Genomic DNA, 6,531 nt, shown 5'->3' on the forward strand with positions numbered 1-6,531 from the left:
TGGCCAGCTTCCCATTTTATCCATCTCTTTTATGTCCATTTCAATTTTTGGTAAGACTCCTTTAAATAATGCAATATGTTTTTTGCATATTTATTTACATCAACAGCATCCTGAAGAGCACTTTTGCTATGGTCACGCATAGTTTTAAACACTCGAAATGACTAGTGCTATTTCATTGTGGTTTTAATTTCCATTTCCCTAACAATAATGATATTGAGTATTTTTGGGGGGTTTTCATTTACATGTCTTTGGTGAAAGTGTCTATCAAGTCTTGCACATGACTGTTCTAAGTTGTGAGAGATCTTTAAATCTTTTTGAACACAAGTCCTTTATAGGATATGAGAAGTACAGAAGTTTTTAATTTTTGTGAAATCCAATTTGTCTTTTTTCATTTACTGATTATGCTTTCGGTGATATAAAATCTCTGCTTAACCCAAAGACATAAAGATTTTCTATTACATTTGTACTGTTTAGTTCATTGATCCATTTCAAGTTAATTCATTTAAAAAGACTATTCTTTCTCCATTGAAATGTATTTTATTTTTATGATCTGGCTTCTTTGGTTTGCAAAATGTTCTTTGGACCACATGGCTATTGTTCCACGTACAAATGAAAAAAAAAAATATCCTGCTGTTGTGTAGAGTGTTTGACAAACCCAATTCAGGCAAATTAGGTGATAAGTACTATTCAAGACTTCTGTCTACTTACTACCTGTCTTCTTTTACCAGTTATTGATAGAGGGTTGTAGTAATTGCAGATTTGTCTATGTCCCCTTGAATCAAAAAACAATTAACTGAATGTATTTTGGAGCTCTCTTATTCTGTAATCTTCAAGGTTGTTATGTGGTCTTAATACGTCTACTAATCTAATTATGGAATGATCTAGTTTCTTAGTAACTTTTTTTGTTGTAAAATTTTGCATGATATTTATATAGCAACTCCAGTTCCTGCTCCCTTTTCTCTCTGTCTCTGGCCACCCCCCCCATTCCTATGTTTAAAATGTTTTAATTGTGGTAAAACACATGTAACATTTTAACCATTTTTAAGTGTGTGCAGTTTATTGATATGATATGCATTCACGTTTTGGGTATTCTAATTCTGGTTTGCATAAGCATGTATATTAATTTCTGAGGGCTACTATTACAAATGATCACAAATTTATTGGCCTAAAACAGCAGAAACTTATTCTGTTTGGGAGATCATTGGTGTGAAATGAAGATGTTGGCAGGGCTGCAGCCCTCAGGATCCAGGAGCGACTGTCCCTTGCCTCTTCAAACTTGTTGACTCCTGGTATATTTCTGGGCTTCTGGCTACATCACTACAGTTTTTGTCTATAGTCATATTGCCTCTTTCTCTTTTCTTTATTTAATCTCCTTCTGCCCTACTTTTCAAACATATGTCATTGAGTTTTGGGTACACAATGGTAATCCAAGGTATTTTCATCTCAAGATTCTCAATTTACTTATATCTGCAAAGACCCTTTCTCCAAATAAGATGACATTCAAAAGTTCTAGGATTTGAACATTGAAATCTCTTTTGGAGGTCCCCACCCAATCTACTATAATATAGTATACCCATCCACATTTTACTTTTAACCTATCTGTGTTTAAGAGGTATCTTGCAGAAGATATATGATTTGGACTTTATTGTTTAATTTACTCTAACAATTGTCCATTTAATTGGAGCATTTAGACTTATTATAGTTATTATGATTATTAGTATGGATGGTTTAATTCTTCTCCCTGTTCTTTTTTTCCTATTCATCCCATCTGTTCCTTTTTTCTGGTTTTTTTTTTTTTTTTCCTCTTTTGGATTGATTGAATAGTTTTTGTGATCACAATTTATCTACTTTGTTGGCTATAAATATTTGTCATGTTATTCTGTTATTCTGTGGCTGTTTCAAGGTTTTTAGTAAACATCTTTAACTTAACACACTATCTCTAGTAATATTATACAACTTTATATACATTATTAAAGATTTTCCAATTTAGGGCTGGGGATATAGCTCAGTTGGTAGAGTGCTTGCCTTTCATGCACAAGGCCCTGGGTTCAATCCCCAGCACCACACACACACAAAGAAAGATTTTCCAATTTATTAAATTTATTCCTCCTCTGCCTTTGGATTGTTATCAATAGTTTACTTCTAGTGTATTAAATAAATTATTATTTCATCATTTTTACTTTAAATAATCATTAATTTTTTTTTTAAATATTTTTTTTATTGGTTGTTCAAAACATTACAAAGCTCATGGCATATCACCCATTTGAATCAAATAATCATTAATTTTAAAGAGACTTAAATTTTAAAAATATATTTGTTCATATAGGTGCTATATTTGTTAATCTTCAGTCAATTAGTTAGTTGCATATTTCTATCTGGTGTCATTTTCCTTCTGCCTAAAAGGACTTCCTTTCAACATGATTCATAATGTAAACCAACTGATCAGGAATTCTTTCAAGTTATGCATGTCTAAAAGGACCTTTTCTTACTATTGTTATTATTTACTTTTTTGGCCTTCATTTTTGAAACATTTTAATTGGTTATACAGTTATAGATTGGAAGTTTTTTTTTGTATTTTGTCTTGTTTTATGAAACTTAGGATTTTATTTCTATTTTATTTTATTTTTTTTTAGAGAGAATTTTTTTAATATTTATTTTTTAGTTCTCGGCGGACACAACATCTTTGTATGTGGTGCTGAGGATCGAACCTGGGCCGCACACATGCCAGGCGAGTGCGCTACCGCTTGAGCCACATCCCCAACCCCAGGATTTTATTTCTAAAACCACTTCTAATTTGTGTGTGTGTGTGTGTGTGTGTGTGTGTGTGTGTTTAACGATCAACCTTTAGAATACTAACTTATCTCAGTAGTATGTCTACAATATACCTCAAGATTGCTACTATTTTAAAGTTTTATTTTTGAGATCAAGAGTTTTAAGTGTAAAACAAGTAGTGCTTTTCCAAACTGACAATCTGGATATTGAGATTATGAATTAGCTGAGCAACTCCAGTCTTTACTCCAGTATTACATTAATAATAAATAAGCAAACAAAACTAGTCAGAAAATTTTTGAAAAGATGACTTGAAGTGTGAAAACTAGGTTCACATTATCTATCATAGTGACAGTAGTGAAAATATGATACTAAAAAATCTAACTAAAATAAATGATGAAATAGTTAGAAAAATCTAAAAATAGACCTAAAATATGTACATGAATTTAGTAAATTACCATGATGGAAATTCAGAACAGTGCAAAAACAGTGAATTATTTTATAAATAATTGGAATAAATTGGCAATTCTGATGGGGAAAAAAAAGTTACTTCTCTGATAACTATCCACAAAAGTTTTATGTTTAGTAGATTCTGCCTGGCCTCCCAGGCCTTCCTTGAAACATCAGTGGAAACCTCCATGACTCACTGAATCCATCATCATGCATTCCTGCAGAAATAGCACCACTTGAATGCCATGGTCTACTGCCATCTCGACCTGTACCTGGGCCTCCTGGGACTACAGCTGCAGTAGTTCTGAGTGATTGGGCAGCTGAGCACAGTGAAACAACTGTGTGTGTAGGGTGCCCAGGAACTCTTCTCAAAAGACTTTTTCCTTTTACACACTTGAGCCTATGATGTAATGTGATCTTGTCAATTCCTGCCATGCCTTCAAGGCATCAGGTCTTGTGCAAATACTTAACATCTCTTTAGTAGCTATAATGTCTTTAATAAAACAACCACAACTTTCTTTTTTATAATTTTTTTTTAGTTGTAGTGGACACAACACCTTTATTTTATTTATTTATTTTTATATGGTTCTAAGTTACACCACTGTACTACAACTCCAACCCACAACCACACTTTTCTTTCTTTCTTTTTTTGGAGGGGGTAGGTGGGTACAGGGGCTTAAACTTAGTGGCATTCAACCAGTGATCCTCATCCTCAGCCCTTTTTTTTTGTATTTTGTTTAGAGACAGGAACTCACTGAGTTGCTTAGCACCTCGATTTTGCTGAGGCTAGCTTTGAATCCATCCTCCTGCCTCAGTCTCCCTAGCCACTGGGATTACAGGCATGTGCCACCATGCTCCCGGCACAACCACATCTTTCTTGACCCCAGTTTTGAAAGCATTTTTCTGGCCAAATTGCAAATTTTTACAATGTTTTTGATCTAGTTTTGCTCTTAATTTTTAGAATAAACCTAGCTCAAAACTGCCAGAAATATCCTGGATTTTCTGGCTCAAAACTGCCAGAAATATCCATGCCATGGACTGAATGATGTCCTGCCTTGAAATTTCCTCCACCAGATTAATTGGTCTTTCACTTTTAAATTCAGCCTCACACAAAGTCTCAGGACATGAGTAAAATGTAGCCAAATTAGCCAAATGTAGCTCCCACCAAAATTGCCCATTAATCACTGCTTACAACATTCTAAGCCCTCTCCAGCCTGCATCTCTCAACTTTTTCAAACCTCTCCCACAAACCACTTCCAAAGGCTTCTGAACCACATGGTCAGGTTAGTCACAGCAATGACCCCACTTCTCAGTATCAATTTCTGTGTTAATTAGCTTTTAATCTCTGTGACCAAAACATCTAACAAGAGCACTTAGAGGAGGAAAAGTTAATATGGAGCTCTTGGTTTCAGAGGACTCAGTCCATAGACAACCAGTTCCATTGCTCTGGGTACAAGGTGAAGCAGAACATTGTGGCTGAAGGGCATGGTGAAGTTCTGCTTCATTTCTTGCAGCCAGGAAGCAGAGAAGGGTCCAGGAAGACCCTTCCATGGCATACCACCAGTGACCCACCTCTTTCAGCCCTGCCCCACCTGCCTAGAGTTACCACTCATTCAGTCCATTCAAACCAGTATGGACTGGTTATGTTACAGCTTTCATAATCTATAATCATTTCAATTCTTTACATTCCTGTGTAAATTCAGAAGCCTTTGGAGGACCTCATATCCAAACTATAATAAGAATATAAAATTCAAAATCACAAAGCAATTCCACTTTCCATATTATGGGCTCATAGATATCTATAAGACAGATAGCTCAGCAGAAAATATGCAAAGAACCTGTATAGGCAATTCATAGTGAAATAAAAAATAATTAATAGGCATGCTTTCATTAAAAATAGCAATATTTATCTGTTTCTAATCCACATTTCACTTCTGGGGATTTATTCATTTTTGTAAAAAAATGCCATTGGAATTATTGATAAGTACTACATTGAATCTATATATCATTTTGGGGAATGTGGACATTATAACAATATGAATTGTTTCAATTCATAAAAATGAGATATTTGTCCATTTACTTCTTAAATTTTCTTTTGTGGGCTGGGGATGTGGCTCAGGCGGTAGCGCGCTCGCCTGGCATGCGTGCGGCCGCGGTTCGATCCTCAGCGCCACATGCAAGCGGGGATGTTGTGCCCCCTGATAACTAAAAAAATAAATATTAAAATTCTCTCTCTCTCTCTGCCTCTCTCTACCTCTCTCTCTCTTTAAAATTTTTTTTTTCTTTTGTATATGTTTTGTAGTTTTCAGAATTTATGTCTTTAATTTCTTTGGATAATTTTATTACTAGTATTTTATGCAATTTTAAACGGAATTTATTTCTTAATTTCCTTCTCTGCTCATTGTTAAAAGAACAATGTTAATAATCCTAAAATTCATTTGGAACTATGAAAGATTTCAAACAGCCTCAGGGACCTCCTCCTCCAGCTACAACCTACCTGCCTGCAGTTACTCCTCCGTTAACCCCATCAAGGGATTAAGACTCTCATAACCCAATAATATCTCCTGTAAACTTTCTTGCATTGTCTCACTCATGAGATTTTTGGAGTCACCTAATATCTAAACCATAACAAAGAGCAAAGCTGATGTATCATATTTACAAAGCTACAGAATTATGGCAGTGTGGTTTTGTGGTAAAAAACAGACATACAGTCAGATAGGACTGAATACAGAACCTCCAGATAAACCCACATGAATATAACAACAGACCTTCAGAAAGGTACCAAGAATATGCAGTGAGGAAATTGCAATCTCCCACAATGGGTCTTAGAGAAATTGGCTATCCAGAGGTAAAAGGATTAGATTCTTATTTTTGCATCAACTACAAAATTCAACTAAAATGAGTTAGAGAAATATGAAATATGAAACAAGGAAATTCTTAAAAGGGAACAGGAAAAAATCTCTGAACATTAGTCTGAGCAATGATTTCCTGGAATTCATCCCAAATCTCAAGGAAAAAATAAAAAGTGAACCAGTGGGAATACAACAAACTCAGAAGCTTGGGCCCAGCAGTGGAAGCATCAGCACTCAGAGATAACTCAGAGACTGGGAGAAGATAGTTGCAGAGCATATACTTGATAAGGTATTTTTATCCAAAATATATAAGTAACTCCTATAATTTAATAATAAATGAAATAACCTGATCTTTAAATGGGCAAAATCCTTGAATAGACATTTCTTCAAGAAAGACAAACAAATGTCCAACAGGTGAATGAAAAGGTGCTCAACATCACGAATCATTAGGAAAATGCAA

Source organism: Callospermophilus lateralis, chromosome 13 (genome assembly GCF_048772815.1).
Source record: "Callospermophilus lateralis isolate mCalLat2 chromosome 13, mCalLat2.hap1, whole genome shotgun sequence".
Classification (NCBI taxonomy): Eukaryota; Metazoa; Chordata; class Mammalia; order Rodentia; family Sciuridae; genus Callospermophilus; species Callospermophilus lateralis.